The sequence below is a fragment of the Vipera ursinii genome (genome assembly GCF_947247035.1).
Source record: "Vipera ursinii genome assembly, chromosome: 12".
Taxonomy (NCBI): domain Eukaryota; kingdom Metazoa; phylum Chordata; class Lepidosauria; order Squamata; family Viperidae; genus Vipera; species Vipera ursinii.
This window is the reverse complement of record NC_139525.1, coordinates 8782337-8794252: the sequence shown is the minus strand read 5'-3', so window position 1 is coordinate 8794252 and position 11916 is coordinate 8782337.

Genomic DNA, 11916 nt, shown 5'->3' with positions numbered 1-11916 from the left:
GCCAAGGTTGGAGCAAAGCACAGCTTCTGGAGGCCAGCCGCTCCACTGTTTAATTGTTCTCACCGTCAGGAAGTTTCTCCTAAAGTTCTAGGTTGGGTCTCTCCTTGATTTCTTTCCGTTACTTCTTGTCCTGCCTTCAGATGCTTTGGAAAATAGGTCAACTCCCCCTTCTCTGTGACAGCCCCTCAAATATTGGAAGAGAGACTCGTGGACTTCAACTCCCAGAATTCCTGAGCCAGCTGGCTGAGGAATTCTGGGAGTTGAAATCCACGAGTCATAAAAGAGCCAAGGTTGCCTACCTCTGGACTAGTCCCTTCTCTTTGTTAGACTAGACCAGGGGTAGGCAACCTCGGCTCTTTTATGACTCGTGGGACTTCAACTCCCAGAATTCCTGAGCCAGCCAAGCTGGCTCAGGAATTCTGGGAGTTGAAGTCCATGAGTCATAAAAGAGCCGAGGTTGCCTACCTCTGGACTAGACATATCTGGTTCCTGCAACCGTTCATCATATACACTTGTGGGAGTAGTGCTGAGAAATTGGTTCAGGTCGTGGGTAGGCAGCAGAAGCAACAGGGCCAGGCATGGGGGTTTCTGGGCCAGGTGTAATGCCCTCTTCCCTCATACATGCATGACCAGAGCCACCCAGTTAATTTCTCCTTTAATAATAGCCAGCAGCATCCATTGCTGAAATGGCCGTCATAATAAATGAAACAGCCATTGGCTTCCGGTTCAAAGCAATCTGCTGCCTGGCTGTGCCTCATTTTCCCCAATGGTAAAGCTAGCCAGGAGAGAAAAGGGTTATTTATCCCAGATTATTTAAATCAGAGGGGCCCAACCTTTTGGGCACCAGGGACTGGTTCCATGGAGAGACGTTTTTCTGCGGACCGGAGACGGTGTCGTTTTGTCTGCTGCCTGCATCCCACAGATGGGGCTTTGCTTGTTTGTGTGGACCGGTTGCTGGCATGCCGGGGGTTGGGGACCCCTGATTTAAATCACCTGTTCACCACTAAAACAGAAATGTTAGCCGAGCAGATCGCATACCTGAGTTTTGTCTCCCTACACAAGCCGGCAATTCATCTTCTTCTTCTTTACAATCTTCTTCGCTCACTCAGGTGGGTGATGCCACTGACTGCTAGTGAGCTGAAACACGCCTGCGGAGGTAGCGCCTTGCACGGACCGGACCGGGATAAATCACCTGGGGAAATTGTGCATCATCATAATTGTAAGTACCAATGAAGGGCGTTCAAAAGGTGAAGGAATGTTGGGAAGAGAGGTCTGGAAAACGGGGTTTAGGAGAAGTTAGACCGTGTGTCTCAGTAGGATCCTGGCCTCTGCGTGGAGATCTGTAATGGATTGAAGCATCTCAGCTGCAAGGAAGCATGGCTGGAACTTTTAACGCGTTTCTATCATCTCTGCTGCTCAGAGCAGTGTTGCTCAACCTTGGCAACTTTCAGATGTGTGGACTTCAAGTCCCAGAATTGCCTACCCAGCCATGCTGGCTTAGAGATTCATGCCAGTTCTGTTTTTCTGGGCCAAACCCATTTGGTGATTGAGGTTTGGAGTTCAAATCCCTAACTACCTAATTCTACTCCTAGCTCAGGTGTATAGTTCCAATCCTGCCCTTCAGCCAGACTACACAACTTCCCAAGATTGGAAGACATAAAATTAGAGAAGGACTATTAGAGACTTTTTATTAACCAACGGAGGAAACAGTAGTTAAAATATCATGAACGGGTTTACCAGATGTCGGCATTTATTTATAGGGATAAAAGTAACACTTGTACATTAAAATCCTCCTCTCTCCAATATTCAGGGGGGAAATTAGCCAAACAAACCAATAAAATAAATAAATGAATAAATAAATAAATAAATGCAACAGTTTTCAGTCCAAGGCTGCTTTGCCTAAATGTGACAATTAACCACCTCTCCACTGAAAATGGGGGAAAAATTAAAGTACTGATGAATTCCCCCCCTCCTCCATGGAGATATGATTTCTATTTGGGTCTTCTTTAGCACTCTACACTTTCATAAACCTGTGACCTCCAGACATGGTGGATTACAACTCCCATCACCCCAGACAGTATGGTGGAAGGGGAGAATGGTTGCTGAAGTCCAACTTATCTTATGGGCCAGGTGATGTTGTGTAGGTCTCTGGTCCATAATCTTTAGCATTTGTTCAAACTCATCAAAATAATTGCTTCTATCCAGGAATGTCTTTTCCCATTTAATGTTTTTTCTTAATGGCTTAGTTGCAATCTCCATAGTGTAGTTTCAGCCATTATTAATATTTGCTACATGTTACTTTTTATTTTGGAAATAAAAACAATAAGAATCTTGTTTTTTAAAAAACAAAACTTCCAATAGTGGCAGGTGCTTCTTTATAATATTAAAGTAAGAATTTAGAACAGGGCAACCCCGAATAGAATAGAATAGAATAGAATAGAATAGAATAGAATAGAATAGAATAGAATAGAATAGAATAGAATAGAATAGAATAGAATAGAATAGACCTTGGAGGTCTTCTAGTCTGGCCCCCTGCTCAAGCAGAAGAACCTATACCATCTCAGTCAAATGATTGTCCAGTCTCTTCTTAAAAATCTCCAGTGATGGATCGCCCACGACTTCTGGAGGCAAGCTGTTCCACTGGTTGATTGTCCTCACTCTCATGAAGTTTCTCCTTAATTCCAGGTTGCTTCTCTCCTTGATCAGTTTCCAACCATTGTTTCTCGTCCTTCCCTCTGGTGCTCTGGTGAACAAAGTGACCCCCTCTTCCTTGTGGCAGCCCCTCAGATACTGGAATACTGCTGTCATGTCTCCCCTATTATTTCTTTTCTTTAGACTAGCGGCTAGCCAAACCCAAGTCCCGCAGCCGTTCTTCATATGTTTTAGCCTCCAGGCCTTTGATCATCATAGTTGCTCTTCTCTGAATTTTTTCCAAACTCTCAACATCTTTTTTCTGATATGGTGACCAAAATTGGCTGTAGTATTCCAGGTGTGGTCTTACTAGGGTTTTATAAAGCGGTACTAATGCTAAAGAGGTTCTTATCTATTGTACTTTCTTACAACATGCAGGCTCCTATTTGCCATAAGAATAAATTCACAAATTCAGTTGGAAATCTTATTCTGGTTGAAAAAGCATTTCCCTATTCACTAGGCAGCAGAGAGAATTTGAAAGAATCAGGTTTTTTCTGAACATGAAAAATGGTTTCCTTGTACAGAGGTAGCACTATGTCTCTAACATGCACGCTGGGGCAATATTTTCTTAAGTCAACTCAAACTTTACACAAACCTTTCATGATCAAACAAGCAAAGCAGAATCAATCTCTGGTACGAAGCATAATTATTTTTTTCTTTTTAGCCCTCTTATTGAGAATGACCTTTTTCAGTGTGTAATTTCCTTCTCAGCAATTGGTAAACCTGCCAAATGAAGAGTGTCTGTCTCCCCACAGTATGCTGGCCTATGTGGTTAATTAAACCATGGTTTATCGAACAAACCCAATTGCTTGGATTTGCAACATGCAGTAAACAAGAAAGTAACAATATTGGGCAGATTTGCCCGGTGAGGTGCAAAATAGCTTACCATATTTTAACATGTTGTGCGAAACTAATCCCAGCGTAAGTATGGAATTCCAGATTCAAGTTCCCACTTTATTTTGGGGCTCTTCCAGCTGCTGTTTCTCCCCCCCAGGTTTATATCCAGAGTGGCTGTTGTGGGAATACCGAATAAGAAAATCATTGCAAATCCCACATTCATATCCAAGAGGAAACACGTTTTATAAACATCGTGTGTCTTTATTTAAAATGTCAGGGATCACATTGGCAAGGTGTAACCCAGCTCCCATTTTTTAAAATATGAGGAATTAATTCAAACTTATTCCTTGGAAATCAAAGCATCTTTGAATAATGTTAAAACTTTTGCTGAAGTGGGTGGTCTGGGACTTCATCTGGCCTTCAGGAGAAGAAAAATGGTTAATTAATTTGTCCTGCAGAGTGGCAGAAACATAATACCCTCAAGGCTGGGGACTTGCAGCTCTGCTGAATTTTGAAATCACCTGAAAGATACCCAGATGATGAAGATGGTCTTCAATATTATTCCTAGTTTTTGACTTTATATTATGTGCATTCTTTGGCTCTGATTCTGCCGCCCCCCCCCAATCTCTTTCATTTCTAAAAAAAAAAAACACACCAAACCCTGTTACGGTACCATGGGCAATTTTCTAGAGTCAACCAGTGTTTCTCAACATTGACAACTTGAAGATGTGTGAACTTTTAACTCCCAGAATTTCTGGGAGTTGAAGTCCACCCATCTGCAAGTTGCCAAGAGAAAGAAACGCTTGTCTAGAATCTGCTGCTAAATATTAAAGCCCGCTTTTAGAACAGTCTGATCTGACTGGTGTTCAATTGCTGTTTTCTTGTAGCAAGATTTAGGGGTTGGGAGATTTCCCTCTGTCTAAATCAGGGGTGTCAAACTCAATTTCATGGAGGGCCGCATCAGCATTGCGGTTGCCCTCAGGGGGCCGGGTGGGTGTGGCCTGGGTGGGCGTGGCCTACTGGGTGGGCGTGGCTAGAGTGCGTATGGCCTGCTGGGTGGGTGTGGTCAGCTCTACATCTTTTGCATCAAGGGTGCCTATGGGGGCCTGGGCAGGAGTGGGACAGATCTGAGGGTCTCTGGCAGGAGGAGGGTCTCTGGGCCAGGGCCAGGCAGTGGGGGCCGTTCCCTCACTGTTTCCAGGATGGCTTCGCGGGCCACATGAAACCACTTCGCGGGCTGGATCCGGCCCCCGGGCCTTGTGTTTGACATGTCTGGTCTAAATGTTAAAGTGGGGGCACTTTGTTTTCTAAACATGCTTTTCTCAGTTTGAGTTTAAGACGCTTCGATTTAACTCTTTAAAAAGCCGCTTGGAGAGGCCCATGAGGCATGCTCTGTGGCATTCTTGCCCTTCGTGCAATTTTAACCTTTTTTGGGGGGGGCTGGGCTTTCATTTTGCATGACGGAAGACCGCAAGCGGAGTCGGCAACCAAATTAATGAAATAGGAACTTTAGCTCCTGTTTCAGTAGATCACGATTCTCATCTCGTTTCTAGCTTCCCCCCCCCCCCCCGCTCTGATTTTGGTCTTATACGATATTGCAAGAAGGAACCGCCGCAAAATATTGCTGTATAGATGTAGCACCTGCGTACCATTTGACTGAAACGGTGAATTGAGACTCACGTGAATTGAGCGTGCCTTCTCGTTATGTGAGGTTTAAGTTCCCATATCCTTTTGTTCTTCCTTTCTGCCCCATATCATCAGCCAGATTCTATGACGACTGGACATCCTCGTTTTTTATTACTTTTACGACTGGCTTTTATGACTATTTTATAACTTTAGGGCTAGCAAAGAGAGCCAGTTTGATGTTGTGGTTAAGGCGTCGGGCTAGAAAACAGGAGACTGTGAATTCTAGTCCTGTCTTAGGCACAGAGCCAACTGGATGACCCTGGGCCAGTCTCTCTCTCTCAGCCCTAGGAAGGAGGCAATGGCAAACCCACTTCTGAAATCTCGCCAAGAAAACAGCAGTGACTGGTGCAGGCAATCTCCATGAGTTAACCTTGACATGGAGACACCCCAAACAATTTATTCTTAGGGGGGGGTTCTACTTCTTTTATTATTTCTGTTATTTCTGAAGCCATCTCCTGTTCTCAGCAAAATGATTGTCCTTCTTTGCCATTCTTTCAAGTTACAGGGAACTATGCTTGAACTTCACAAATAAAATAATAGTGGAATCTGTCCTTCTGACACTTCCGTCCTATTCTTCCTGCAAGGAATCAAAGCAGCTGTCGTGGACCTGTTCATCTGTCTTCATTCACACACAACATCTTTGTCCTAGATTCACTTTATCATGCCAAGCTGTGACATGTCTCGTTTCATCTTAGCATGTTGTAAGAACTCAGCCATTTTATAAACCGTATTTATAAATCAAGCCCTTTGGGACTGATTTATAAATGATTGTTTTTGAAGTCCACTTGTTTAAAGAAAAATCTTCTGTCTTTTAATATATCTAATGCCAGAATCTCTTATTAGATGCTATCTAAAATATATGCAGGGACGTGGTGGCTGAGTGGGTTAGGACGCTGAGCTTGTCGATCAGAAGGCTGGCAGTTTGGCGGGTCGAATCCTGAGTGCTGCGTAACAGAGTGAGCGCCTGTTACTCGTCCCAGCTTCTGCCCACCTAGCAGTTCGAAAGCACGTAAAAATGCAAGTAGAAAAATAGGGACCACTACGGTGGGAAGGTAACAGCGTTCCGTGCGCCTTTGGCGTCCAGTCATGCTGGCCACATGACCACGGAGACGTCCTCGGACAAGCGCTGGCTCTTCGGCTTTGAAACGGAGATGAGCACTGGCCCCTAGAGTTGGAAACGACTAGCACACACGTGCGGGGGAACCTTTACCTTTACCTAAAATATATGCTGATGCACAAAGTTCCTCCAGAAGGATAGAAGAGAAAAATTATTTTTTCCAAGCAGATAAAGTTAAGAGCACATGAAAGATCTTGGCAAGGAGGTCTAGAACTGACACAGTTTAAATTTGGGATATGAGCAAAAATGACGGGATTTCCTCCAATGTACATTTGCTTCTGCTTTTCCTTTAAATGGAAAAACAAAAAAAAACCTTTATATTATTGGAAGCCCAAAGCAGGTATCCATTAGCTTGGTGATGTAGGCAGAGGTTGCCAGAGCTCCAGATAATAGCATGAAAACAAAAAAAATTGTGGCGTCCTTGAGGGCACGTTCTTAGTTTGTCAGAAGGGATGCTTTTCACCTTTCCCACAGTATAAAAGAAATATTTTGGCTCTCCAGACACAAGTATTCTCCTCTCTACTGGTTGCGTATTTTCTTTTCAGCGTCAGAGAAAGTTCCTGGAAGCATAATCTTGCTTTCAAGCTGAGAAAAATTTACTCTGCTTCTTTATAGCCCACAGTAAGATGGGACATGTACCAAATTTGGCTGGTCCCTTGAAATTAACATATTAACAGAGTTGGAAGGAACCTTGGAGGTCTTCTAGTCCAACCCCCTGATCAAGCAGGAAACCCTGTACCCTTCCAGACAAAGGGTTGTCCAATCTCTTCCAGTATTTGAGGGGCTGCCATAAAAGAAGAGGTGGTCACGTTATTCATCAAAGAACCAGAGGGCAGGACAAGAAACAATGTGTTGGAGACTGATCAAAGAGAGCAGCAACCTGGAATTAAGGAGAAACTTCCTACAGTGAGGACAATTAACCAGTGGAACAGCTTTGCCTCCAGAAATCACTGGAGATTTTTAAGAAGGGGCTAGACAGTCACTTGTCCAAAATGGTATAGGTACTCCTGCTTGAGCAGGGGGCTGGACTAGAAGACCTCCAATGTCCCTTCCTATTCTATTCTATTCTATTCTATTCTATTCTATTCTATTCTATTCTATTCTATTCTATTCTATTCTATTCTATTCTATTCTATTCTATTCTTATTTCCTGTTTCTGTTATTCTATTCTATTCTATTCTATTCTATTCTATTCTATTCTATTCTATTTCCTGTTTCTGTTATTCTATTCTATTCTATTCTATTTCCTGTTTCTGTTATTCTATTCTATTCTATTCTATTCTATTCTATTCTATTCTATTCTATTCTATTCTATTATTTCCTGTTTCTGCTATTCTATTCTATTCTATTCTATTCTATTCTATTCTATTCTATTCTATTCTATTCTATTCTTATTTCCTGTTTCTGTTATTCTATTCTATTCTATTCTATTCTATTCTATTCTATTCTATTCTATTCTATTCTATTCTATTCTATTCTATTCTATTCTATTTCCTGTTTCTGTTATTCTATTCTATTCTATTCTATTCTATTCTATTCTATTCTATTCTATTCTATTCTATTCTATTCTATTCTATTTCCTGTTTCTGTTATTCTATTCTATTCTATTCTATTTCCTGTTTCTGTTTATTCTATTCTATTCTATTCTATTCTATTCTATTCTATTCTATTCTATTCTATTCTATTCTATTATTTCCTGTTTCTGCTATTCTATTCTATTCTATTCTATTCTATTCTATTCTATTCTATTCTATTCTATTCTATTCTATTCTATTTCCTGTTTCTGTTATTCTATTCTATTCTATTCTATTCTATTCTATTCTATTCTATTCTATTCTATTCTATTCTATTCTATTATTTCCTGTTTCTGTTATTCTATTCTATTCTATTCTATTCTATTCTATTCTATTCTATTCTATTCTATTTCCTGTTTCTGTTATTCTATTCTATTCTATTCTATTCTATTCTATTCTATTCTATTCTATTCTATTCTTATTCTATTCTTATTCTATTCTATTATTTCCTGTTTCTGCTATTCTATTCTATTCTATTCTATTCTATTCTATTCTATTCTATTCTATTCTATTCTATTCTATTCTATTCTATTCTATTCTATTCTATTCTATTCTATTCTATTTCCTGTTTCTGTTATCCTATCCTATCCTATCCTATTCTATGTGAAACACCTACAGCCTCTGAAGGCAAGCTGTTTTGTTGATTAATTGTTGCAACTGTCAGGAAATTTCTCCTTAGTTCTAGATTGCCCCTCCCCTTGATTCACTTCTATCCGTTTCTTCTTGTCAATTGAGCAAATCCAGATGTGATTTAATACTTGGATGGAAGACCAAGAGGAAATCCTTCAGTTATAGCTCAACTGGGAAGTCCAAACAGACAAGACAGACATAGATACACACACAAACCCCCGTCCTGGAAGAAGACACTTCCTATTCTTAACCAAGTAGCTTTGCCTGGATGTAACTGCGTAATCACCATGAGTCACACTGGAGTCATTTTTACTAACTGGTTACAAGAAGCTCTGGAAGGAGGACAGGCTATAAGTATGGAGTTCATATTACAGGTAGTCCTCGACTGACGGCCACAACGGAGCCCACAATTTTCTGTTGTTAAGTGTGACATTTCTTAAGTGAGTTTTGCTCCATTTTGCGACTTTCCTTGCCACGTTTGTTAAGTGAATCGCTGCAGTTCACAAGTTAGTCATCTAACTGGTTGATAAATCAACCTTGGCTTCCTCCCGTTGACTTTGCTTATCGGGTCACAAAAGGTGATCACGTGATCTTGGGATGCAGCGACGGCCATAAAGATGAAACCGTTCCCAAGCCCGCTGGCTGAGGAATTCTGGGAGTTGAAGTCCACAAGTCATAAAAGGAAGGGCCAGGTTTGAAGACCCCTGCGCTAAACGAACTGTTGTAAGTCAAGGACTGCCTGTGTTTGAAAGAGGAGTGGGGGAAGCATTTGAGGAGAACGGCAACGCCTCTCTTTCCCATTTCAGCTTTGGACGGAGGCTTTGAGAGGCTTTCCGCTTCGCTGGGTTTGAACCCAGGAGCTCAAATCGGCTATCCCCATCGGGATCGAGATGGGTTCTTCCGCTTGGAATAGATCCCCTGGAATAGATCCCCTGTGGTTCCTCAGGGAGTGCTCAACTGGCTCAGGAGGGGCGAAAGTCTTTGGCTGCTCAAGCTCAGGATGCTGCGGAGGCCATGTTGCTAGCCAGCCTTAGGGAAGCAGGCACTGGAGGATGACTTCAGAAATGGGGCGGCAGGAACCCAGCGCATGTCAGAACACGCAGGAGAGCGAGGGACACCTGCAGCGAAGAGCTCCAGCTAGGGCTGATCCCCTGGAGAATGCCAGCCGCTTGCGGTGCCCTCTCTCAGATCACTCCATTCGAGTTGCCTCTTTCTTTTCCTTTCCCTTTCCTTTCCTTTCTTTCTCTTTCCTTTCTTTTCTTCTTTTCCTTTTTTCCTTTCCTCTTTTCCTCTTTTTCTTTTCTTTTCCTTTCCTTTCTTTTCCTCTTTTTTCTTTTCTTTTCCTTTCTTATCCTTTTGCTTTCCTTTCCTTTCCTTTCCTTTCTTTTTATAAAAAAGGTGTCATCTGTTCATTTTCTACTCCGTAGATTGAGCTCTCATTAGGCATTTCAAGTCCCCCCCCCCCCCTCTCTCTCTCTCTCTCTCTCTCTCTCTCTCTCTCTCTGCACACCCCCCGCCCGCCCTTTAGAGAAGCACAACCTGGGTCCTTCGTGTGACTTGAAAACTGACTTCCACCTGTCCGCCGTAGCATCGAGGCCACACTTTCCAACAGTTGTTATGGGGGAACATATTTTAAATGGACAAGTGGAGACTGCAGGTAGTTCTCGATGTACCACAATTGAGCCCCAAATTTCTGTTGCTAAGTGAGGCAGCTGTTGAGTTTTGCTCCATTTTACGACCTTTCTTGCCACCAGTTGTTAAGTGAGCCATTGCATTTGTTAAATTAGTAACACGGCTGTTAAATGAATCTGGCTTCCCCCCCCCCCCCATGACTTTGCTGTTCAGAAGGTCACAAAAGGGGATCCACGTGACCTCGGGACACTGCCACCGTCATAAATACGAGGCAGCCGTCAAGCATATGAATTTCGATCACGTGGCCCTGGGGATGCTGCAGCGGTCTTCAGGGTGAAAAACGGCCGCAGGTCATTTTTTTCCAGTGCCGTTGTAACTTTGGAACAGTCATTAAATGAACTGTTGTTAAGTCAAGGATTACCTGGACTGTAAGCATATTAACCAGATGAAATTTAGCTGTAAATGTGTAACATTGATTGTGGCTGCTGCCCTCATCCCAAACATTGCTTAACCTTCAGCCCGGAAGATTGCACATCCAGGACCCAAAGATAGTCCTCAACTTACGACAGGTTGCTTAGTCACCTTTATGAAGGACCTTCCCTGGGGTATTTATAATCCAGTTGTGAAGTTCTGGTGGTCACCCCCTCCGCGCAGTCACGTGACTGCATTTTGGGTGCTCAGCAACCAGCCTGTGTTTATGGTCATTTGCCCTGTCTTCGGGTCCCTTGAATGCATTTTATGTTTTTTTGCCGAAAACTGGCACTTACTTCCATACCAAAGAATTGTTTCGCCTAACAACTGGGGTGTCACCTAATGACCGCTGCAAAAGAAAGGTTGTCGCATGAGTCACCTGCTTTGTGTCTGTCATAGGCTGGCTCCATTGCATTCGTAAGTCAGTTGTAATTGTATTTCTGCAAAAAGTCAGACTTCCCCAGCTCGGCACCGCTTTGCACCTTGCGTGTGTGAACGGTTCCATCTTGGCAATAGGAGTCATACTTGCCTAATTGATTTTTTGCTGTTACCTTAAAGGATGATGGTCACAATGCACCGGAGGTTATGGGATTCAGATCCTTGCCATCCGGATCTCTGCCAACAAGGAACTGCAGAAAACCATTTCCCTTCCTTTCTCAAATGAACGGTACCCAAAGATGCTTTTTCCAAAAAGTAACTGGGCTTTCTTTCTTGTTTTCTCCCTTTGAAAATGTTTCGCTTCTCATCCAAGAAGCTTCTAGAACTGAAAAGGCTTCTTGGATGAGAAGCGAAATGTTTTTAAAGGGGGGAAAAAAAACCCAAGAGATTTCCACTTGCCTTTTGGGACAACTATGACCTGGATGATGGAGAATCTCCGCAGACTTTCAGAATTCACCTGTTTGAAATCTTGGTCTCCATCTCCCTGGCCTAGACTCTTGGAACCTGTGTAGCACTGTGGGAGAAACTCTTTGCACATGCTCAGAGGCACTTTTCAACTCAGATGAGCCTTAGCTCAAACTCAGCTAAAGGTTTCTTACCACAAACCATGCTGCTCCTCTCCTAAAGGAAATAGTTCTCCAAAATGTCCCTCCCCCAATTCTTTCTTGCTTCCAGCATGCAGAGCCAGATTCCAGCAGCCCTCAATTGGAGACTGACACACACACACAGATCCTTTTTTTTTTTGCCTTTGCGTAGACAGGCAAGGAGCGATGCGAAATGTATGCAGCTTTGTTCTCTGCAAGACTTCGCCTCCATGCCAGGAAGATGGTGCCTTGGTTA